This window comes from Pantherophis guttatus, chromosome 2 (genome assembly GCF_059756535.1).
Source record: "Pantherophis guttatus breed Tessera chromosome 2, ASM5975653v1, whole genome shotgun sequence".
NCBI lineage: Eukaryota > Metazoa > Chordata > Lepidosauria > Squamata > Colubridae > Pantherophis > Pantherophis guttatus.
The window spans coordinates 257310973-257337334 of record NC_142064.1 but is presented as its reverse complement, the minus strand read 5'-3'; the positions used below and the strand labels follow the sequence as shown (position 1 = coordinate 257337334).

The window sequence follows — 26362 nt, the reverse complement described above, 5'->3', positions numbered from 1 at the left end:
TTATTATTTTTTTTCCCAAAGGAAAGTAGTTCCATTGCAAAAGGTGTTTCTACTTACGGCATGTATGAGAATGCTATAATGTACCGTATAAAACGCACCAAGATTTTGAAGAAGAAAACAAGAAAAAAAGTTTTTGCCCTCCCCAGACCCCTAGGAGCACTCTTCAGGCCTCCCAAATCCCTGCACATCCCGTTTTTGCAAAAAATGGGCCTGTTTTTTGTAAAAAAAAGGATGTGCAGAGGGTTTGGGAGGCCTGCAGATTGCTCCTAGGGGTCTGGGGAGGGCAAAAACACACTGATTAGGGGTGTGTGTCTTATACTCTGAAAAGTACAGTATATGTATATGTATTTTTCTCCATCTTTGCTTTCTCAGGAAACCTCCAACATCTAGATTTGTTTAGAGTCCCTATCTTTCTCTCCTACAACTGATCGTTGTATCATCATATGTAAATGACTTTTTTAGCTACCAACATTTCCTTCACCACATTCTTAGTGATATCTTTCTCTTATGCAATTCAGTGGGCTAAACCTTCATATTCTGGATTTTCTCCCAAAGGTGCTTTTTCAAAAGACAACTGATCTTTCTTTTCCCTTGAAGACATTCCACTTCTCATTCCAGAAGCTTCTTCAGATGTGACTGAATGGTGAAGTATGGAAGAATTTATATTCCTTGCTGTCATCTGGTCGTTAGCAGTCATTCTGAAAGTAGTTGAGGCCACTTGGAATTTATCTGTGCCCTCAGGGTCACGTCAATAGGGCAAATGGGTGTGGAATCTTCCTGCAATTGCTGAATCTATATCCAGTCTACAACACAGTCTTTTCAGCAGTTCCAAATCTTTTCATCCTCCACCATTCAATCAGAACCGAAGAAGCTTCTTGGATGAGAAGTGAGACATCTTCAAGGGAAAACAAAGTCAAGGTGCCTTTTGAAAAAGCACCTTTGGCACAATCGTGACCTGGATGACTGAGAATCTCCATAGGCCTTCTGGATTTTCTCTTTCTGAAAACAAGATAATGTGATGTACTATAAATTGTGGCAATATATTCCAGTTTAATAATGTAGATTGCAAATCCTGCAATACAATGCAGCAGGTGCTACGGTGTGATAGATTATTGTAAAATCTCTCAAGTAAAATGATATCTAATAAATTAATGAGGCTTTAAATTCTCTTATTTGGAAGTTATCTCAATTGGCCTCAATAAGAATTATTTCTGAGCAGATGGAGATAAATAGAAAAGCAAAATCCAAGCAGCCTCAACTACTTTGTTAAATAAAGTTGGCCATTGGACGGCAGTTTGATTGACAGAAATCTTGACTTCTGAGGAGGCTTGTCTTTCTACAGTCCCAATTTTCACCCCCACATCTGATTTGTTCAAAACTGATGTCCACTGCATGATATCAAAGTCACCAACAGGAACTCCATTTTCATCAAAAGAAATCCCATCTCTGGAAATATTGTGATGTTGGAAGTTTCTCAGGAACCTATGAAGCTGCAGAAATATAGAAAAAACATTACGGTTTGGGCCTTTATTCTATGTTTTTTTTTCTTGCTATTATTCTGGATTGGAGGTACTCTGAATAATTCAACTTCTTCAAATCACCGCTGCAGTCTGAAGCAGATTGGTTCAACATTTCAAGGGAAGCTTCTTTCAGTCATTCTCCAGGAATTTACAGCTCTTTTTCAAATATTTCGGACTATAAGACGCACTTTCTTGTCTCCCAAAAGGGGGTGAAAATGTATGTGCGTCTTATAGACCGAATATTGCTGAAGCCCTGCCCACCCACCAGCTGTTTTTTAGCCTCCTCAGACCCCATTTTTTGGCCTTTATTTGGCCTTTTTCAGGTCTTTTTTGGCCCATTTTTGGAGCTTTGTTCAGCCCATTTTTGAGGCTTTTTTGGCCCATTTTTGAGGATTTTGGGGCCTGTTTTTGAGGATTTTTTCGGCCCATTTTTTCCAAAAAAAAAACCATGGCCAAAGAAAGTGTTGCATATTGAATTGGAGTGAGCATAGGCTTCACTCGGGTCTGCCAATCTAGCGGGAAAATAGTCAAACCCCATTGGCCGACCTGTCTGACAGCTCCCTATAAAAGGTTAAGCAGGCTTCTGGGTTGCACTGATCTACTAACAAAGAGCTGTTGTTACTGTTAGAACTGAGTCCTGTCTCTTCCATCGCCCGATCCAACACAAAGCCTAGAAAATGGGCTGAAAAAATTCTCAAAAACAGGCAAAAAAAAGACTAGAAAACACGCTGAGAAAATGGGTTGAGAAAACAGACTGAGAAATTCCTAGAAAATGGGCCAAAAAAAGCCTCTAAAATGGGCCAAAAATGCCTCAAAAATGGACCAAAATGCCACAAAAATGGGCCAAAAAGGCCCCAAAATGGGCTGAGAAAACCCTAAAAAATGGGCTATGAAAGCCTCAAAAATTGGTGCAAAAAAGCCTCAAAAATCGGTGGAAAAAAGCCTAAAAAACAGGCCAAAATGTTCACGCATTGATATGTTTGTAAAAAATTCAAAAAAAAAAAAAACCTTGAAAAAAAGAAAAAACTTGTTTAGAAACAGTTTAATGTCAGTGTTCTGAATAATCTATCTGTGGCAAACAAGACTCCAAGGCAAGCAGCTTCCTCAAATATCAGTTTTATTGGACATATCATAGAGGCATAGGCTGGTGAAAACTGACTCTAAATGTTCCCACAGTTTTCACCTAATTAAAAGTAAAAGTTTTCCTCCTCTTTCCAAACAATCAGTCACATGGTCAATGAAGGTGTCATAGATAAAAGTAAGGTTTTACACTTAGGCAAGGAAAACCAACAGTATAGGTACAGACTATGTGAAACTTGGCTTATTGTCAGTAACTGTGAGAAGGATCTTGTACTCCTAGTAGACAATCACTTAAATATGAGCCAACAAAATGTGTGGCAGCAGTCAAAAATGCCAATGCAATCCTAGTCTGCGTTAATATAGGGATAGAATCAAGATCATATCATTTCCCAAAGCACCAATAGGCAAGACAAGAAACAATGCTTGGAAACTAACAAAGGAGACAAGCAATCTAAAACTAAAGAGAATTTTTGTTACAGTGAGAGCAATCAACCAATAGAATAGGTAGCCTTCAGAAGTTGGGTGTGCTCCATCATTGGAGGCTTTCAAAAAGAGACCTGGGCAACCATTTGTCTGAAATGGCATAGGGTCTCCTGTCCGATTAATGGGTTTTATGTTTTCCTGCTTCACCATCACAGCCCCATCTGAGGCAAGACCATTTGCAGATATGGGAAAACTTGTAATGGGAGAAGAAGTTAGCGGAGACTAGATCACTTGTAATCACAATAAAAGGTGGAGGATTGCTGGGATATTCTGATGCTTGTTTAGTTTTGAAAATTATGTTGTCACCATAGAGCAATTTCTGTCACAAAAGCATCCCAAACTAGCACAGGTTGTTTAACTTTGGATGATTTTTCTCTATTATCTCTCTCTAACTCACTGTCAGGGTTTCAAGTAATACGCCCATAGCAAACAGGAGTCTGAGGCAAGCAGGTTGCTCAAATATCAGGTTTTTTTGGACATATCATATAGGCATAGGCTGGTGAAAACTGACTCTAAATCTTCACTAAAATGTGGATAGAAAGGGAATATTTTTCAAGATAATAAGTGGCAAAATTAAAAGCTAGAAAGGGGACGGAAACTAGAGAGAGGAGGATTAACGGAATACACATCTTTATATAATAAGGTGAAGTAATAATAAGAGAGGAAATCAGAACATGAACGATGATACTATTAAGAATGTTTGAATAATATGGTGATTGGCATAAAAATAACATTGGAATATCGAATAATTAAATAATGGAAGATTATAATTTAACATAAATACGTGTATTACTCTTAGAACCATATAAACCTGTTAAATGTAACAAATATGATTATTAATATTTTATTTGTAGTAAAAGGAATGACTCTTAGAATATGGTGATTGGCATAAAAATAACATATTGAAATATGGAATAACTAATAATGTAAGATTATAATTCAACAAAATATGAGTACTTTTACAGAACTATATAAGCTTGTCAACTGTAGTAAATGATGAATATTATTTTATTTGTACCAAAATGTAAGTCACTCAGGTGCCACAATGTTCACGCATTGATATGTTTGTAAAAAATTTTTAAAAAAAACTTGAAAAAAAGAAAAAACTCGTTTAGAAACAGTTTAATGTCAGTGTTCTGAATAATCTATCTGTGGCAAACAAGACTCCGAGGCAAGCAGCTTCCTCAAATATCAGTTTTATTGGACATATCATAGAAGCATAGGCTGGTGAAAACTGACTCTAAATATTCCCACAGTTTTCACCTAATTAAAAGTAAAAGTTTTCCTCCTCTTTCCAAACAATCAGTCACATGGTCAATGAAGGTGTCATCCGGTTGCCTGGTGACTTCACTTATACTCCCTCCAGCCATCAGTGGGAACATCCTTGGTTCCCAGGAGAAAATATTTTGTTTTGGCTAAAAAACTCCAGCTATCTCTATTCCTCCCCTCCCTCTCTATCCCTCAGGTCCAGTGTGGCAACACTGAAGCATCAGAATGGCCTCGGTCAGGTCAGTTTCATGGTTGATACTCTGAAACTGACACAGAGTCTCAAATGCCACAAACTGGACAAATTGCTCTTTGAAATATCTCACCTCTTTCTACATCTAACTTAATATTGAGGAATTGGAAGGGGAGAATCAATGGAACCTCAAAGGAGAAGACTTACCTGCCATGGCTGTATAATCTGGGGTGGTTGATGGTCTCCAACTTGCATTCTCTTCTTACTCCGTTGGGAGGAAGAGGCAGCACTGAGGACCCAGGCCACAATTTGAATTATCTGGGAAATACTGGAAGAATCCTGAGACAGGATTCTTGCAATCACATCATGGGATGGGAATTCCCAATTCTCTTTTTCTCTGCATTTTTTCCAAACTTTCTTAGATAACACAGGACTTGAATAAGAACATTGGAACGCTTCCTTTCTATACAATGTGACCATAGATGCATGAGAATTAAAGTCATAATACTGAGTCCTTCTCTTTGTCTGGATGAGGAAGGAAAACAAAGCATATTTATTTTGGAGATCAAGCAAGGTATCAAAAATATCTACACCTAAAGCTGTCAAAGTTGTTGCAATCCACACCCTTCCCACAATGGATGTATCAATCCTTTGTATTATTGCTAATAACATTCCCAAGGCCTGAAAATCCAGTTGGCATACTATAATTTTTATTTGACTCTTGATAAGAGAAAAGAACATTTTCCATTTTTCTTGCATGTGAGTTTCTCCAGCACTTGTCTTCATATTTGCTTCTGGGACAGATCCTGAGAGGACAATGCAAATCCCATTTTTTAGAGCAAGAACTTCCAAGCGTCTTTTGAATTTTTCTCCTTTTTCATTGTCCTGAGAAAGGAGGCCAATCCACGTCCATTGGAACTGCAGGAGCAGCTGGACAATAGCTGAGTAAGGAGGTTCTTGGTTTGGGGTCATCCGATATGAAAAAGGAAAATGATGATTTTTCTCAGCCACCTGGTTGATGACACTATAGTTGATCTAAGATAAAAGAGAAGGTATTGGTAGTGTAGGAAGTTAGCACCCACCCCCTCCTAGGAAAATGAGATAATTTAGGTAACAATATAGTTTACCCTCACACATATGTGCTAGTCGTTCCCAACTTTAGGGGGCGGTACTCATCTCCGTTTCAAAGCCGAAGAGCCAGCACTGTCTGAAGACGTCTCCATGGTCATGTGGCCAGCATGACTAAATGCCAATGGCACACGGAACACTGTTACCTTCCCACCAAAGTTGGTCCCTATTTTTCTACTTGCATTTTTACATGGTTTTGGACTGCTAGGTTGGGAGAAGCTGGGACAAGTCACCGTATTATGCAGCACTAGGGATTTGAACTGCAGAACTGCCGACCTTTTGATCGAAAACTCAGCATCTTAGCCACTGAACCACCACATCCCATTTAGATATTTTAGGAAATATTATGAGGGCAGAATATTTCCCCTAAAAGGGAGGCAAAAACTCAGCCCCCACCCCCTTTGTCAATGGGCCATTAAGGCCTGAGCCAGTCTATTCTACATAACAAAGATCTACCTGCTTCAGGCACAGCCATAATAGAAATCCCTAAGCCCTTTCATTACATTACCATCCACCAGGGCTCAACCAAACCTGGACTCAAAACACAGCCTACAGAGTTGCCCCTGCATGGCCCCATGGGAACCTGATAACAAATCAGAATACAAGCTGAAGGCCTATGCCAGAGGTTTGATAATAGACTATACAAGGAAGAGAAATATTAAGAAAAGACAAACATATAAAGTATTGGAAGAAGATTATAAGAGATTTGAAAAAGACTTCCAGAAATGTCCACATAAAAAAGATGTCAAAATAAAAAAGGATACAATTAAACATAAAATGGAGTTACTGGAGAAAGAAAAACTAGCCCCAAAAATCAGAAGTACTAAGCAGAATTATTTTGAGAATGCAAATAAACCAGGAAGATGGTTAGCATCTAAATTGAAAAAAGAGAGAGAATCAAGAAAAATAATACAACTAATTGATGACCAAGGACAAAGTAAATTTGGAAATAAAGAGAAGAAAAAAAATATACAGGACTATTACAGACAATTATATGAGAAAGAAAAGATAGAGGAGGAATATGTGAGACAATATCTTCAAAATGCAAATTTACCTAGGATACCTGAAGATATTGAGGAGATGCTAAAGGGAAACATAATGATGATGGAACTAACTGAAGCAATTAAAAAACAAATGAATGGGAAGGCACCAGGGCCAGATGGATTGCCAGTGGAATATTATAGGACATTGCAGATTCCTTGAGTCTCCCACTTTTAGAAGTTATGAATGAAGTGATGACAAAGAAGGAAATACCCAAGTCATGGTCAGAGGCATATATTACATTGATTCCCAAGGATGACACTGGCCCACAACAAATCAAAAACTATAGACCTATATCCCTACTAAATTCAGATTATAAAAATTTTTGCTACAATACTGGCAATAAATTTTTGCTACAATACTTTAAATAAAAGATATTTAAATGATTTTATACATTCAGATCAAAATGAGTTTCTGCCAAAAAGACAAATTAGAGATAACATGAGAATAATTCTGGACACTTTGGAATACTATGAAGCCCATCCTGCAAAGCAAATGGCTCTGATATTCTTAGATGCAAATGGAGCAGATGGGCTTTGGTAAAAAATTTACCCAATCAATTGAAGTAATATATCATAAACAAACGGCAAAAGTAATGATAAATGGAGAATTGACAGACTCTATCGAGATAAAAAAAGGTACCAGACAAGGTTGTCCATTGTTCCCTCTGTTGTTTATATTAACACTAGAAGTGCTAAATAGAAGTATCAGAGAAGAACAAGACATAAAAGGAATGAAAATTTGAAAAGAAGAATACAAATTGCAAGCATTTGCAGATAACCTGGTCTTTATTCTTGAAGATCCATTAACATCAATAATTACACTGATAGACAAAATTGGAGAATTTGGGAAAGTAGCTGACTTGAAAATCAACAAAGATAAAACAAAGATTTTGACTAAAAATATGTTGATAAAGCAAAAAGAAGAATTGGCGGATATATCAAAGATGCAAGTCACAAATAAAGTCAAATATTTGGGGATATATTTGACAGCAAGATGTAGTACACTTAAAGAAAATAATTATAATAAACTTAAACAGATAGGGACAGATTTGGCAAAATGGGAAAACTTATAGCTTTCATTGATTGGAAGGATATCAACTATTAAGATGAATATTTTGCCAAGAATTTTATATTTGTTCCTGACAATTCCAATTAGATTGGGGAAAAACTTTTTTGAAGAATTGAATAAAATGGTGTTAAAATACATTTAACATTGCGAGGATAAAATTAAAGTTATTACAAGATGCTAGAATGAGAGGGGGGTTTGGTTTACCTAATTGGGAACTTTTTTTCAAGCGACAAGTTTGATGTGGATCAAAGAATGGATAACATTAAGAAATACTAGATTATTGAATTTAGAAGGTCATGATTTGTTAATGGGGTGGCATGCTTTTTTATGGTATAAAGGAACAAAAGTACAGGGGTATTTTAGAAGACATCATATACGTGAGGCTTTATTATTAAACTGGGAGAAGATTAAAAAACAACACTATTTGAAAATTCCAGTCTGGTTATCAATGATTGAAGCATTTTCATATTCAGTAATATTTAGAAGGGAACAAATTGTTAGATATAGTGAATTAATGGATGAAAAGGGTGAACTTAAATCGAAGCAAGAATTGGAAGAACAAGGTTTTAAGATGGATTGGTTTTCTTATTTGCAAATACATTCTAGATATGAAGAAGATTTTAAACAAGAAGGTTTTTATGATGTTATGACTAATTTAGATAAGATCTTAATGGGTTCTGTTGACTATGTAATTAAAAAATTATATGGTTATTTATCAGAGGTAAAACTGGAAGAAGAACAAGTCAAAGAAACAATGATAGCATGGGGGAAAAACTTTGGTCATGGGATAGATTTAGAGAAATGGCAAAAATTGTGGTTGCAAAATTGTAACATGACAATGTCTACAGCATATAAGGAGAATTTGTATAAGATGTTTTACAAGTGGCATCTACCCCCGGCGAGAATAGCCAGAATGTTCAAGAATAAATCGGAGAAATGTTGGAAATGTCATCAGACTCCAGGATCATATTACCATATGTGGTGGACATGTGCAGAAGCTAAAAGATATTGGACTAAAATCCACACATGGTTAGAAAAAATGACAAAGAAACACATTGACTTTAAACCAGAGATATTTTTATTAGGGATTTTACCAAAAATTTATAATAAAGAATTGAGATATTTAATTGTGAATGTTTTAACAGCGGCTAGAATTGTATTTGCTAAAAATTGGAAAAAAGAGAAAATACTTACTGATGATGAAGTTTTTAAGAAAATTATGGAATGTGCTGAAATGAGTAAACTGACATTTGAAATTAGAGAACAGGAAGACAAACAATACTATTTAATATGGGATTTGTTTTATCAATGGCTAGATAATAAAGCATGAAGTATGAAATATGAAATTAAGGTAATGACAAAAGGTATGAAGAAAATTGTCAAAAAAGAGAAATTAAATGATTTGTAATCTTGGATTTGGGACTAAGCACAAAAGAATCTTAACTGATCGACACACTTTCTGTGATTGTATTGAATGATGGTTGTTTTTATGTTTTGTTATGTTTAAAAAAAAATTTTTTTCAACAACAACAAAAAAAAAAGAATACAAGCTCGAATTCAAAAGCCCAGAGAGGGCATAAAACTCAGGCACTCTCAGTATCTCTTCCCTTTTTTCTTCATCCATGTGATCCTGTCCACCATTAAAACCATCTTTCCAAGCAACTTTCATGAATCCAGTGTCTTTTTCCCCACTTGGAGTTGAACCCAGAAGGATATTTCTTCCAACAGTAGTTTGTGCCAGTTTTAATGATAAAATTCAGATGGTAAATCTAAGGACCTTTCCACACTGCTGAGAGACGTTTTAAATGATAACTGCATGAATTTTGCTAGTTCCCTTGATGTTCTGTCCTGTTGTCTTGCATCCTCCCTTTGAAACCAGGGAGCTCTGAATTATCTGTGGGTGATGTTCATTGGTGGTCCTCATAGAGCAAATGCTTCTGTCCACATCAGAACCCTGTGGGTTACCCATCCGCTCAGTCAATTAGTCAATCAGAATAGAGCTGGAAACTCTTCTAGTTCAACCACATATGTGTATGTGTTTCTGTGAGCACGTGCTTTGTGCGTAGAATTCAAAATACACCAATTTCAAGCTCCATAGTTTATCTTCTAGGGCAGCCCCAGTAAGTGAAACAGGTGAAGCATGGAAATCCACCATGCCACGCAAATCAGTTGAGGTGAAAAACGCAGAAATATAGGACAGGATAGGATGGGGGTGGGTGGACAGGGAAAACTGACCGCCGGAACTACCGGTTTGCTAGAACCAGGCTGAACCAGCACTAGCCCAATACTGTATGTATATAGACACACACACACACACACACACACACACACACACACACAATGTATATACACACACACACACATACTTTGTGAATTAAAAATTCTTTCAGCTCTTCTAATATTTACTCTCTGACTTTCAATTTATTTGGAGAAATATATACAACTGCTAACTTCTAGGCAAATCTGAACATTTTACAACACAGAATTAATTTCATTTGGCTTTATACCTGTGGAAATTTATAGATGCTCAAGACATTGGAAATATGATCAAAGAGTTCAGAATCCATCTCTTCAAGAATCGCCAACAGGTTCTTTTGTCTTCCACATCTGTAGTTTGGGATGTTCTCCTGTCCTGTAGACAGTACATCCAGCATGGCCTCATATGTCATTCTTGCACTGAAAAAATTCTCATAGATGTTGTAGCCCAGTGTGATGTTGGGTAAGAGCCTTGAATTCTGGTTGACTTCATGGACAGCCAATAAGAAGGGTAGAATGTTGTAGAAGGTGTCCTCACTGCAACATAAGTCATTTCATCATCTTTTTTTTTTTGCTCTATATCAACGTTTATGTGATCAACTTAAAAGAAATTGTGTTCTTTTTGCCGATGACATAAAATTATTCAATTCTACAGATAATTCTGTTGTTTTGCAAAGTGATCTCGACTATATGTCTGAATGGTTATCTATTTGGCAACTTCAAATTTCGATTCATAAATGCTTTGTCTTACATATTGGTAAACGTAATCAGAATGTCAAGTATAAACTAGGTGGCATTGATCTAGCAGATGATCTTCAACTTATTAAGGACCTAGGTGTATTTATCTCTGATGATTTATGCTCCAAAGCTCACTGTAACAGCATTGCTAAAAAATTTCTCTAATAGACTTGTCAAAATCTGGAATGCTCTACCTGATCCAGTTGTCTCAGCTACAAATTATCACAGTTTCAGTCAGAAATTGTGGGTCTTACTTCATATTTAAATGGTCAGTAGAGGAAGCATGTGTAAGTACACTAATGTGCCTATCATCCAGGGGGAATTCAGCAGGTTTTGACAAGTTCTGGAGAACTGGTAGTGGAAATTCTGAGTAGTTTGGAAAACTGGCAATTACCACCTCTGGCTGGCCCCAAAGTTGAGTGGGAATGGGCATTTTGCAGTATCCTTCCCCTTGAGTGGGGTGGGAATGGAGATTTTGCAGCATCATTCCCCTGCCACACCCACCAGCCAATGCCCACCAAGCAACGCCCACAGACTGATAGTAAAAAAAAATTAAATTTTGCCACTGCTATCATCCCTGTCATTGTATTTTTATTCTCTTATTCTTGTTCTCATTTTTCTATAACAAATTCCAATAAAGAAATAAATAAATCTTCAGTTTGGATTTTCATGAAAGCATATCATATTTAGCTTTATATCTATATAGTGCAATGCCAAAAAGATAATCAACTTCTCATTATTCACATGTCAGGGATCTGACTGATGCCCTAATTAAATCATGAGCCTTGAGCCAAGCTTCAAAAGAAATCCAGTTATTTATTAGGAGCTTCATGTTGGCATGTTCCCAAGTGAAGCCAAATTGGAACCCACATAATTTATTCCCCAATTATGACCCTGTTTCCTCCCTCCCCACAGGGTGTGTCATCAATCACATTCGCCAACGGAGCCACATTCGCAGGTTGTAGAGATCACTCCTCTCCGGCTGCTGTGATAATCCTGGGATACAGCCAAGAGAGAGATAAGTCTGGAATGTGCATCTGTCTTTGGCTGTCATGCTGTTTTGTCAGTTTCCCATCCCCCTTGCCTTTGGCAACTCGAGAGCAGGCCAGGGATGCTTTGCGAGTTGACATTTCAGTTCAATTATTCAGTTGATTTGAATTTGTTATGTCAAGATCAAAGGAATCCTATCAAAATCACCAGAAATGATTCTGCCTATCATTTTGTCCACATTATGACTTGGGAGGAAAAAATGAGGAAAATTATAGATCTGATAGATAGAGTGCCTGATGAACTACAGACGGAGGTTCGCAACATTGCACAAGGGGTAGCAACTAAAACAGTCCCAAACCAAAAAGTAATTCAAGAAAGCAAAATGGCTGTCAGAGGAAGCTTTGCAAATAGCTGAGGAAAGAAAGGAAGCAAAAGGCAAGGGAGAAAGAGAAAGATACACCAAACTAAATGCAGAATTCCAGAGAATAGCTAGAAGAGATAAGAATACCTTCTTAAATGAACAGTGCAAAGAAATAGAAGAAAAGACCAGAGATCTCTTCAAGAATATTGGAGATATGAAGGAAACGTTTCATGCAAAGATGGGCATGATAAAGGAGCAAAATGGCAGGGAACTAACAGAGGCAGAAGAGATTAAGAAGAGGTGGTAAAATTACACAGAAGAACTATACAAGATCCGTATCTTCCCAGTCCTCAAGAATGCTAAATGCTAAAACTCAGGTTTTACAACATCATCAGGTTCCCCAGGAGCCTTTCCTCTAAAGCAATTGGGATGAACAATAATGACTTGCCTTTCTCAAGGTGAGGAATAGGGGAAAGGAAATCATTCCTAGAAAAGACATTGGAGGTATGTGGTTGGAGAAGATGACGCAGCAACATATCAATTTAAAACCTAGACTATTCCTGTTGGGGATTCTACCAGAAGCTTATAGTAAAGAAAATGGTATGAATATGGAAGAAAGGAAATTAATTTCAATAAATATAAATGGACTTAATTCAGCCAATAAAAGAAGAACAGTTTTTCACAAATTAGAAAAACTAAAATTTGATATAATTTGCTTAAAGGAAGTACATATTAAAAAACAATATGAACAATTACTGATTGCCAACCAAAACTTGGCAAAGCTTTTTTATCATTGGCGCAAAGTAAAAAAAGAGGAGTTGATCTGTATATCAGAAATACATTAATGGCTAAGCAGAAGTATGCTGACACAGAAGGCAGAATTTTGATGGTGGAATTAATTGATAACAATACAAAATTGCTCTTAGTAGCAATATACGGCCCCAACAATAATCAGAGAGATTTTTACACAAAATTACATAATAAGATAATTGAAATGGAGTATGAAAATGTTTGCATGATAGGGGATTTTAATGGAATTGTAGATGAAAAACTGGATTATAAAACAAGTAGAACAACAAGACATAGTAGAAAGATATTGCTGAGGACTTTCTTCAAAATGATAGAGGAAATAAACCTGAAAGACATTTGGAGGGAGAGAAATGGGAAAAATAGACAATATACTTTCTACTCTGATAGACATTTATCTTGGTCCAGATTGTATGTGATATAGACAACAATGGAATTGACTTTAAATATTGAACAAGTGAATATAGATACTAACACATGGGCGGATCATAACCCAGTGATTGTTATTTGGAAAGGGCGAAAAGGCAGATCTAGATGGACATTGAACAATACAATATTAAAAGAGAAAGACTTTGCACAGAAAATGTATTGAGAATTGGACTTTTTTTTCAAGGAGAATAAGAAAGAAACATCAATACCAAACCGTTGGGATACAATGAAAGCCTTTGCCAGAGGATTAATTATTGATTATACACGGAAAAGAAATGGGAAGAAAAGACAAACCCTTAAAGTATTGAGAGATGATCATAAAAGACTTGAAAAAGAACTCCAGAAAGATCCATATAAGAAAGATGTAAAAATTAAAATGGATACTATAAAGCATAAAATGGATCTACTGGAGAAGGAAGAATTAGCACAAAAAATAAGAACTGCTAAACAGAACTATTTTGAAAATGCAAATAAACCTGGCAGATGGTTAGCATATAAATTGAAAAAAGAAAGAATCAAGGAAAATAACACAATTAATTGGTCATCAAGGACAAAATAGATTTGGAAATAAAGAGATGGGGAAAATCATACAGGAATATTATACACAATTGTATAAGAAAGATGTGATAGAAGAAGATAAAGTGGCAAGGTATCTACAAAAAGCTAAACTACCACAAATCCCCAAAGAGGTTGAGGAGTTATTGGATGGAAATATAACAATGATGGAACTAACTGAGGCAATTAAGAAACAGAAGAATGGAAAGGCACCAGGTCCAGATGGACTGCCAGCCGAATATTATAGGACTTTACAAGAATCACTATCGATTCCAATGCTGGAGATTATGAATGAAGTAATGATAAAAAAATAAATACCCAAAACATGGACTGAGGCATATATTACTTTGATTCATAAAGAAGAGACAGACCCACAACAAATCAAAAACTATAGGCCTATATCCCTGCTAAACGCAGATTATAAAATCTTTGCTATGATATTGGCAGAAGGACTTAAGAGATATTTGAATAATTTTATACACTCCGACCAAAATGGATTCTTACCCAAAAGACAAATTTGAGACAATATAAGAATAATCTTGGACACTTTAGAATATTATGAAGCGCATCCTGAAAAGGAGATTGCTTTGATATTTTTAGATGCACAAAAAGCCTTTGACAATGTTAATTGGCGATTTATGATGTTACAAATGGAAGAGATGGGTTTTGGAAACAAATTTCTTCAGGAAATTGAAGCTATATACTCAAAACAAAAGGCCAAGGTAATGATAAATGGAGAATTGTCTGAATATATTGAAATAGAAAAAGGCACTAGATAAGGATGTCCATTGTCCCCATTGTTGTTTATATTGACATTGGAAGTTTTAAACAGAAATATCAGAGAAGAAAAGGAGATAAAAGGTATGAAAATTCGGAAAGAAGAATATAAGTTGCAAGTCTTTGCAGATGACCTGGTTTTTTATTATTAACATCAATAAATAAATTGTTAGAAAACATTGGAGAATTCGGAGAAGTGGTTGGTCTAAAAATCAATAAAGAAAAGACAAAGATAATGACTAAAAATATGTTGAAAAAGCAAAAAGAAAAAATGATGGAGATTTCAAATATGCAGATTACGAATAAGGTAAAATATTTGGGAATACAATTGACAGCAAGATGTAGTTCTCTCAAGGAAAATATTACAATAAAGTTAAGCGACAGATAGGACAAGATTTGGAAAAATGGGGAAATTTGCAACTATCTTTAATTGGGAGAATTGCAACTATTAAGATGAATATTTTGCCTAGAATTTTATATTTATTCCAAACGTTTCTGATAAAGTTGGATAAGGAATTTTTTATAGATTTGAATAAAATGATATTGAAATATATTTGGCAGGGGGAAAAGGCAAGAATAAAAATGAAGTTGTTACAAGATGCTAAAATGAGGGGTGGTTTTGGTTTACCTAACTTTGAACTTTATTATCAAGCAGCTAGTTTAATGTTGATTAAAGAATGGATATCATTAAGAAATACCAGATTGTTAAATTTGGAGGGACATGATTTGTTGTTGGGATGGCATGATTTTTTGTGGTATAAAGGAACTAAAATACAGGGGTATTTTAGAAGACATAAAATATGTGAAGCTTTATGGTTGAATTGGGAGAAGACAAAAAAAAAAAAAAGATCACTACTTGAAGATACCAGTCTGGGTATCCACAATTGAAGCATTTTTGTATCCAGTGACGTTTAAAGGGAAACAAATTATAAGATATAAGGAATTATTTGATGAAAAGGGTGAACTTAAATTAAAGCAAGATATAGAAGATCAGGGGTATAAGATGGATTGGTTTTCATATATGCAAATACTCTCTAGATATTGAGAAGATTTTAAACAAGAAGGTTTCTATAATGTATTGACTAATTTAGATAAGATTTTGATGGGTTCTAATGATCATGTAATTAAAAAGCTATATGGTTATTTGCTAGAGGTTAAACTGGAAGAAGAACAAGTTAAAGAATCAATGATAGCATGGGGGAAGAATTTTGGTTATGGTATTGATTTAGAGAAATGGCAAAAATTGTGGTCACATAACTATAAAATGACAATGTCTACAGCATATAAGGAGAATTTGTATAAGATGTTTTACAGGTGGCATCTATCCCCGTCGAGAATAGCCAGAATGTTCCAGAATAAATCGGAGAAATGTTGGAAATGTCATCAGACCCCAGGATGCTATTACCACATGTGGTGGACATGCGTAGAAGCAAGGAGATATTAGACTAAGATACACACGTGGTTGGAAAAAATGATAAAGAGACATATTGACTTTAAACCAGAAATATTTTTATTAGGGATTATACCGGAGACGTATAATAAAGAACTGCAATTCTTAATTGTGAATCTTTTGACAGCAGCCAGAATTGTATTTGCTAAAAATTGGAAAGGAGAAAAGTTACCTAATGATGAAGAAATTATTAAGAAAATGATGGAATGTGCTGAGATGAGTAAATTGATATTTGAAATAAGAGAGCAGGAAGATAGACAATATTATTTGATATGGGATTTATTTTACCAACGGATAGAGATTAAGAATTGGAAATAATTATGATATAAATGGATGTTGAAATCTTTGGAAATAAACTAGCATGTTTAGTGATAAATTGAAGAGAGGAGGAGCACAAAAATGCCACCAACTGAAACACTGTCTTTGATTGTATGGAATGATAATGTTTTTTTATGTTCTGTTTTGTTTTTGAAAAATATTTTTTTTTATATATATAAAAAAAGAAAATGGATACTTGATTATTCATGTAATAACTGCAGCTAGAATTGTATTTGCACAAAATTGGAAAAGTGAAGAGATCCCTACGGATGAAAGTATGATTAAGAAAATATTAGAATGAGCAGAATTGAATAGATTAAAAATTGCAATCAAAGGAAAGGAAGAATCTGATTATTATAATATATGGGAGTTATTCTATCAAAGGTTGGAGAATAAATATGAAAGCAATGTATTATAAAGGCAAATAAAGTAAGAAGAGAAATGTTATAATAGTAGTTATGTTAAATATTAGTAGTAATATAAGAATAGATCCAAATAATGAATATGGTGGTAAATTTTAATTGTCATGACACAAAAATATGTACTCAGATGACACACTGTTTACTGAAAGAGGGAATGTTTGTATTAAAAGAAAATTTAAAAAATTATATATATGAGTGTGTGTGTGTATAGAAAAACACTATATATATATATATATATATAGCATATGCATATTCTTTCTAGCCAGGTTTTACCTACGTAAACTATAATGTTATGCAGCCCTGGTTCTGTGAAATCTCATTCACAAGTTTCTGGGCTTTTTGTTTCTTGCTGACAGACAGCAAACTCTGTGCTGCTTTTTGGGATAGATCTAAGATAGATCTATTTCAGACTTATCTTAGTCTCCTTAGTCTCCCAATGGGCAGCAGGGTGCTTGCTGTCTGTCTGAAAAAAGCCTAGAAACTAGTGGATTGTGATTTCACTGAACTAGGGCTGCATAAAAATCTTGGTTTACGTAGGAAGAACCTGGCTAAAGAGAAATACACACACACACACACACACACACACACACACACACACACAAAAGGCATTGGAGCAAGTAATAAAATCAATCATCAGAATCCTTGGATGCGCTTCCAATTACCTTTTCAGTTGGTGGGTTGGAGGCTCGGAGAATGAAAGTGGGTGTAATCGAGCTAAAATTCCAGACATTATTCCCGTAATCCAGTAGTCTCCAGGCTTGTAGTAATGGAACCACTCCTTTTCTTCTATGATCACCTTAAATGGACATTTCATCAGCGTACTGGCACAGGGAATTTGAGACAGAAACTGAAGCAGAAAAAGCTGTATATGCAGCAGCAGCAACATTTGACATACAGTATACTGCAGGAGATCCTTCCTAGAGTTCTTTCTTCGGAACAGAGCTAAATCTCAGAGATCACAAAAAGACCACAACTACAGTGAAGAAGGTCCAGTTTGCCCCCAGATTTGGAAGAGTTATCTGCAATTTCAGACTGCTAGAGTATTTGCCCAGCTTTACCCGAAACTCTGATCTCATCACAGGAGGCTGTTACAAATCAGATTATCACATGCTGTCTATCTCATTTGTTGTCACATAGATTAGCAACTAATTGTGGTGGTGGAAATCCCATAAATCTTGTTCAAAGGAGATTAAATAATCATGATTTGAATAATTAGAAGGGGAATTGGGAACGAGACTTGGCCATAAAAGTGTGCCATTGGAGAAAAGAGTTTTCTTTGACTCAGGAGAATAATCCTAATTTGAGAGTTGAGAAAGGAACAATTCAGGGAAATTTGATTGTTTTTTAGTCTCCAAACTTATTCTTGAGATTGTAAAGATTAAAATGTGGAAAAACAGTTCAACACTTTTGAACTAGGCAGTGGGCCATTATAATTCCTTCTTATTTTGTCTGGTGTGGATGAGGCCATCTTCTTCAATGAAGGTTTGATACTCCAGAATGAGTTAACTCCAGATCATGACATATTGAACCACCTATTATTATTGTTGATGATGAGCCATGGTGATGCAGTGGTTAAGTGCAGGACTGCAAGCTAAAGGTTGACTCAGCCTTCCATCCCTCCGAGGTCAGTAAAATGTGGACTCAGATTGTTGCGGGCAATGTAAACTCTCAAATGAAGAGCCTTTATTTGAAGATGCTTCCATGGTCATGTGGCTGGCAAGACTATGCACTGAAGATGCATGGAACATTGTTACTTTCCCACTGAAGTGGTACCTATTTATCTACTTGCATTTATATGCTTTTGAATTGCTAGGTTGGCAGGACACACAGAGAGACAAACGGACACTGTATATACAGTATATGGAAATGGAAATGGAAATGGAAATGGATATTGATATTTATTTATTTATTTATTTATTTATTTATTTATTTATTTATTTATTTATTTATTTATTTATTTATTTATTATTCAAACTTCTATACCGCCCTTCTCCTTTTGGATTCAGGGCGGTGAACAGCCAAAATAAAAACATTTATACATAAAGTTACAGTTAAAAATAGATTTAAAATAATTAAATAAATTTGGCCCGTAATTTAAAACTTGTCAATTTAAATTCCGTATCAAATTTTAAAACCAACCATAAAATCAAGACAGACCGGCTAACTGAAAAAAATAAGTTTTTAGGGCCCGACGAAAAGTCCGGAGGTCGGAGATGACTCATATCTCTGGGGGTAGATTGTTCCAAAGGTAGGTGCCATCACAGAGAAGGCTCTCTTCCTGGGGGTCGCCAGCCGGCATTGTCTGGCCGACGGCACCCTGAGGAGGCCCTCTCTGTGGGAGCGAACTGGCTGGTGGGAGGCTATTGATGGCAGAAGGCGGTCCCGTAAGTACCCCGGCCCTAAGCCATGGAGCGCTTTAAAGGTGATCACCAACACCTTGAAGCGCACCCGGAAGTCCACCGGAAGCCAATGCAGCTCGTGCAGGAGAGGAGTCACATGGGAGCGCCCCGTCGCTCCCATAATCCCCCGCGCGGCCACATTCTGTACCAGTTGGAGCCTCTGGGTGTACCCCAAGGGGAGCCCCATGTAGAGAACGTTACAATAGTCCAGATGAGAGGTGACGAGTGCTTGAGTGACCGTGCGTAGGGAGTCCTGGTCCAGAAAGGGGCACAACTGGCATATTAGGCGAACCTGATAAAAAGCCCCCCTGGCCACTTTATGGACATGGATAAAAAACAGGAATCAATTTTAATACTCATAAGCACATCTTCCTTGTCACATCATGTCTACATGATTCCCACCCCCAAATCATTCAGAGTTGTACATATTTTTCTTTTGATTGAAGGCTGTCAAAAATAATAATTTGTCTCATTGATTTATTCAAAGGGACAGAGAAAAAAAGTAAAGTTGCTCCAACGTTCATGTTGATATTTTATCTATTCTTAATATACAGAATGTTATCTATCTCTCTGTTTTTCTCTTTCTTGATATCCCCCATCCATCTCTCTCTCTCTCTCTCTCTCTCTCTCTCTCTCTTTCTCACTCACCCCCCTCCCTATCTATCATCTATCTATCTATCTATCTATCTATCTATCTATCTATCTATCTATCTATCTATCTATCTATCTATCTATCTATCTATCTCATTTATCTAACAAGGATCTTACATTATGGAGCCAGAAGAGATCAACCAAATATATACAGGAGAGGCACCTCAGAAGACCAAGAAGAACAGGCAAGTTACTCGAAGGTCAGAGGAAACTCTCTCTGACTTGGCAGCGGGGGTGGCGGCCATTGTGGCTGCCAAGAATCTGGGGCAACCAGGCCAAGTATTGAGTAGGAGCAGTGACTGGAACAGAGTTTAGAAGCTGGGTGAGTGACAGTCAACTCATAGGCGAAATAACAAAAAAAGATTTTTAAATTTGAAAGACCCCCAGCATGATAATAGTGGCTAATGGGCATGGGGGGGCGGGGGAAATAAAAGAGGATGTTTGAAGTGGAATTTAAATGGACAAAAACCTGAAAAGAAAATTGACTTTTGAATAAAATTATTTGGAGAACTTTAAAAATTAGAAGAAATAACCCCAAAATTGGCTAAAGGATTGGAAAGAAAATAAGTAGATCCTTTTTTTTAACATTAAGAAAAACAAAAGAGAAATAGGAAAATAAGCCCTGCAATAGAAGTGCTATACTAAAAAAAAAAAAGGGGGGGGGAGAAAGTATTGTTTAATTTGGACTGGACTCTAAAACTGATTTGGCATCTTCAAAGTTAAAAAGAAGAAAGAGAAACTAGTAAAGACTTATTGAAACAAAATGGATACTTTGTCAGACTGCTGATTGGAATTGTGGATTGTAGAGAGACATCTTCAGGAGAAATAAGAACATTGCAATTTGGAACTTCTGTTTTGGAAAACTCTAAACTTTATTAGTAATAACAGCCATGAGAACTTTTGGGGAGGATTTCTTTGTCTGCAAGTGGCTTGACTTTGACTTGAACAAAAAAAAAAAAAGGAATACAACAAAACTTTTAAATTGGAACAATACCAACCTGGAAAGAATAAAATGGCACAGGAAATTAGAGAAATAATAAAAATGAAATACTCGTCATGGAAAACGGAAATAAGGGAAATAATTATAATATTACATGGAGAATCGAAACCTGAGGATCCAAAAATTGTGACAGAACAAACTCAAGCTGACAAGGAAATAACGACGGAGAAGCAAGACACAGAGACTGAAAATAAAGAAGAAGATAAAGACAAGAAGATTGACTATGGAAAATTAAATGATTACGTGGATAGTAACAATAAAAAGGAGGCTTTTAGAGATTACATTGGGATTAACAATAGAAAAAAACAGAGAGGGTAGACAGAGACAAAGAAGGAAAGAAGGGTGGAATAGAAAGAATATAAAAAATTTAAATGATTACACTGGGATTAACAGTGGAAAGACAAAAAAGAGAGAAAAAGGGTGGAAAACAGCAGGAAATACAGGGCAAAATAGAAGAGTCCAGGACTTTGAAATACAGAATAATTATACTGGGATTAACAGTGGGAAAATAAGAAAAAGAGAAAAGAGATGGGAAATAATGCGAAATATAGGGCAAAACAGAAGAGTTCAAGATTTTAAAGCACAAAAGAAAAAAAAGGGGAAAGAAAAAGGCAAAAATAAAAATAGAAAGGGAGAAAAGGAGAAAGAAATGAAAGAGGAATATATATTTAGAATTGCTATATATATTTAGAATTGAAATATGAATTGAAGTAAGAAATAATGGAAAATCATATGAATGTATAAATGAATTGAATAACAATTGGAACATTTTTATCTGCATTTCTGGAATTTAGATAATGATAGGTTTTTAGAAATATGAATAACTTTAATAAATTAGAGGATAAAAGCTAGATTATTTTCAAATCCAGTTAGGGAAATTGTAATAATTGAAGTACTTTTAATGGTATATTGTGGTGAAAGCAGAAACGATTAAGTTGTGGTTTTGAGGAATATATGGCGAAAGCTGTTTGGTTTATTATCATCATGTAAAAAGAAAAGATGGCTACATAATTAACTGACTTCTTAAGAAGCTGGATTGTATGGAAATTGTAATAATTGGAATATTCATGTCTATATTTCTGGAATTTATACAAAGAAGTATATGGGGAAAGTTATTGAGTTTATGATTACCATATAAAGAGAAAAGTTAATTAGTTATATAACTAAGTGACTTTTATTAAGATTTTGGATTGTATTATTTAAGAAAATGTATGCTACAAAACAATTGGGTTTATTATTCTTATAAGAAATGAATGATTGTAACACCACATAATTAATTAATTTGTAGTAAGGTGATGGATATTGAAATAGATGGCAATGGAAAACATCAGTAATTATAATAAAGGAATATAAGGAAATACTAGGAATCATATTAGGTGAGATCTTAAATTTGAGGAGTACAATATAGAATGGAAGGGAAAAATTGAAACTTGGTTAAGATTAGAGGTTAGGATGAAGGGTAATATTTTTTTTAAAAAAAAATAGAGAGAATAAATATTATGGCAAAAAGGAAGTATAGAAATTGTAATTTAGTTGAAACGACTAAAAACTGTTTAAATTTGTCAACTGGCCAAATACTCTGTTCAGAAAAAATACATTGTATGTTTGTATGTGTGTTTGTGTAAAAAATTAAAAAAAAACTTTTTAAAAAAATAGCTATAGTCTTTAATTTAATCTAAAACCATATCAGAACATCTCTGGTCACAGTTTAACTGGCTTGGTTTCAGAAATTTTATTAATGTCATAATATGAACTCAGATTATGACAATTGAAGGATATGATTATTTCAGATATTTTGAGTTGTTTTAGCAACTTTACTACTCAATTATTATAATTCAAAATTCACATGGAATGAAGAAAGATAAGCGACAACACAGAAAACATTACTTTGAAGTATGTGATTTTATGCTGCATGTAAACTGTAGAAAAATAAACACCAACTCAAGGAGACTTAATTATTTTTTATCATCAGATGTTCTTTGGTGTTCATGTCAGGTCTCAGGATAATAATGTAGCATTTGGGGATAAAGATGCAGCCCAGTAAACCCAGGCCAGAGGCCAGGATGGAGAAGATCTGCACGGCTACCATGTATTTCCCCTTGGTGCTCAGATAGGTGGGAACAAAGGAGATCCAAACGCTACAAAAAACCAACATGCTGAAGGTGATCAGTTTGGCTTCATTAAAAGCCCCTGGCAGATTTCGAGCCAGAAATGCCACCAAGAAACAGATGGCAGCCAAGAAACCCATGTAGCCAAGAGCAGAGTAGAACATGGTGACAGAGCCTTCATTGCACTGCAGCAGGATGTGTTCTGGTTGGGAATGAAAGTCAGAATCTGGGAATGGGGGAAAGACTCCCAGCCACATCGTACAGAGGCCTACTTGAATACCAGAGCAGAATAAAACAATAGAGTTGGCCAGACTCTTCCCCAGCCATTTCCTCATGTTGCTGCCTGGCTTTGTGGCCAGAAAGGCCACCACCACCATGACAGTCTTGGCCAGCAAGGAAGACACAGCAACTGAGAAAACAATACTGAAAATGGTTTGTCGAAGGAGACAGGTCATTTTCATGGGGCGACCGATGAATAGAAGGGAGGTCAAGAAAGAAAGCAGGAGTGAAACCAGGAGGATGTAGGTGAGTTCACAGTTGTTGGCTTTGACTATGGGAGTGTCTCGGTATTTCATGAAGATTCCCAGAATAAAGGCGGTGGTTAGGGACAAAGCAATGGCAAAGAAAGCCAGGATGAGTCCCAACAATTCTTGATAGGATAAAAAGCTTATATTTTTGGGGACACACTGATCTCGCTTCTTATTGGAATACTGGTCAACTGGACACTTTTCACAATGGGCTGCATCTGAGAAAAAAAATGGTTAGCATGAATCTGTTTCTGCAGCTGTAGGAGCAGAAAAACTCCATCAGAAATCAATTACTCCATTTTCAAGGAATAATATAATATTTCTCCCATGGATATCTATATGACACAACATTAGTTAGCACTCTTTTTAAAGGCTGAAGATGAATGTGATGATTAGTTCTCAAAACTTCTTTCCTAAAACAAAGCAAGAAAGTAACAACTCAATAGAAATTAGCAACCTTTCATTATTTATTTTAATGCTCACATCACCATCCAAATTTGGCGATAGTGCCCAATCTTTGAAGTTCGTGGATGCCTTCAAGAAATTTAATGTTTTTCTTACTTCTTGATCAAATACTCCCCCCCACAAAAAACAAGATAGAATCTTGATTGTATCTTGAATTTTTTGGGTTATTTTTGGAGCCACCTACTGTACCTTCTTGCCCAGAGAATGTTCCTTCCATACACAGAGAACAGTCATAGCAGCAAACTGGGGCTCCCTCTCTCTCAAGCTTGGCATAACCTGGGGAGCAACTTTCTGTACATCTTGAATAAGGCACCATCTAAACATAAACAGAAAGATTAATCAGTTTGATATATGAATTACAAGGATTTACTGAAATCAAGTGGCTTCCAGAAGCTCAGGAGCACATTGAGCAAAATCAGTCAAGAAATAGTGGCATGAACTTTAATTACTCTACTTGCAAGGGGCAAATGAAAGGTCATTCTCTTTCTCTATCAGTCTACATTGTATATCCCAAAACAGACTCATTGCCTCATTCTTTTTTCCAAAGGAAAGTAGTTCCATTGCAAAAGGTGTTTCTCCTTAGGGCATGTATAAGAATGCTATAACTTACCATATTTTTCAGAGTATAAGACGCACTCCCCCCCCTCACCCAAAAGAGGGTGAAAATTTGAATGTGTCTTATAATCGAATGTAGCCAGAAATGTGAGGCACAGAGCAGCAAGGAAAAAACAAGCAGAGGAGAGGAGTTTTAGTTTCAGTTTTAGTTTCAGAGATTAGCACAGCATGCAGCTTTACAACAATTGATTTAAACCACGCCCAGGCTCCTTGCTGTCTCCTTCCTTGTTGCTCACACAGCAAATACTATTTCAGTTTCCAAAAAGCCCTCAACTCTCTCACACACTGACAGGACGCTAGCCAGATGAATACTGATGGATGCTGGTAGGCAGAGGCAGATTTTTTTTTCTTATTTTCCTCCCCCAAAACTAAGGTGTGTCTTATACTCAGGAGCGTTTTATACTCTGGAAAATACGGTATATATTTTTTCTCCATCTTTACTTTCTCAGGAAACCTCCAACATCTAGATTTCTCTAGAGTCCCTATCTTTTTCTCCTACAACTGATCATTGTATTGTCATATGTAAATGACTTTTTTAGTTGCCCACATTTCCTTCACCACATTCTTAGTGATATCTTTCTCTTATGCAATTCAGTGGACTAAACCCTTCATATTCTAGATTTTCTCCCAAAGGTGCTTTTTCAAAAGACAACACCTCTTTGTTTTCCCTTGAAGATGTTTCTCTTCTCATTCTAGAAGCTTCTTCAGTTCTGACTGAATGGTGAAGTATGGAAGGATTTATATTTCTTACAGTCATCTGGTCGTTAGCAGTCTTTCTGAAAGTTGTTGAGGCCACTTGGAATTTATCTGTGCCCTCAGGGTCACCTGAATAGTGCAAATGGGTGTGGAACCTTCCTGCAATTGCTGAATCTATATCCTATTTACAACACAGTCTTTTCAGCATTTCCAAATCTTTCCATCCTCCAACATTCAGTCAGAACTGAAGAAGCTTCTTGGATGAGAAGTGAAACATCTTCAAGGGAAAACAAAGTCCAGGTGCCTTTTGAAAAAGCACCTTTGGCACAACCGTGACCTGGATGACTGAGAATCACCATAGACATTCTGGATTTTCTCTTACTGAAAACAAGATAATTTGATGTACTATAAATTATGGCAACATATCCAAATTTAATAATGTAGATTGCAAATCCCTCAATACAATGCAGCAGGTTCCATTGTGTGATAGATTATTGTAAAACCTCTAAAGTAAAATGATATCTAATGAATTAATGAGGCTTTAAGTTCTCTTATTTGGAAGTTATCTCAACTGGCCTCAATAAGAATTATTTCTGAGCAGAAAAATTTCCACATATGGTGATAAAAAGATGAACAAAATCCAAGCAGCCTCAACTACTTTGTTAAATAAAGTTGGCCATTGGACAGCACTTTGATTGACAGAAATCTTGACTTCCGAGGAGGCTTGTCTTTCTACAGTCCCAATTTTCACCCCCACATCTGATTTGTTCAAAACTGATGTCCACTGCATGATATCAAAGTCACCAACAGGAGCTCCATTTTCATCAAAAGAAATCCCATCTCTGGAAATATTGTGATGTTGGAAGTTTCTCAGGAACCTATGAAGCTGCGGAAAGATAGGAAAAAAGACATTCCAATTTGAGCCTTTATTCAATGTTTTTTTTTCTTGCTATTATTCTGGATTGGAGGTTCTCTGAATAATTCAACCTCTTCAAATCACCACTGCAGTCTGAAGC

General features: G+C 36.0%; 1 long non-coding RNA gene across 1 annotated transcript; it reads right to left on the bottom strand.

Annotated features, from left to right (window-relative positions):
• Positions 1-5157: 5157 nt before the first annotated feature.
• On the bottom strand, positions 5158-26142 carry LOC117656219 (uncharacterized). Its single transcript, XR_015732714.1, has 3 exons — positions 26005-26142; positions 24225-24351; positions 5158-5577 (listed from the first exon to the last, which is right to left on the bottom strand). It is a non-coding gene; the product is annotated as an uncharacterized LOC117656219 (long non-coding RNA).
• Positions 26143-26362: the final 220 nt, after the last annotated feature.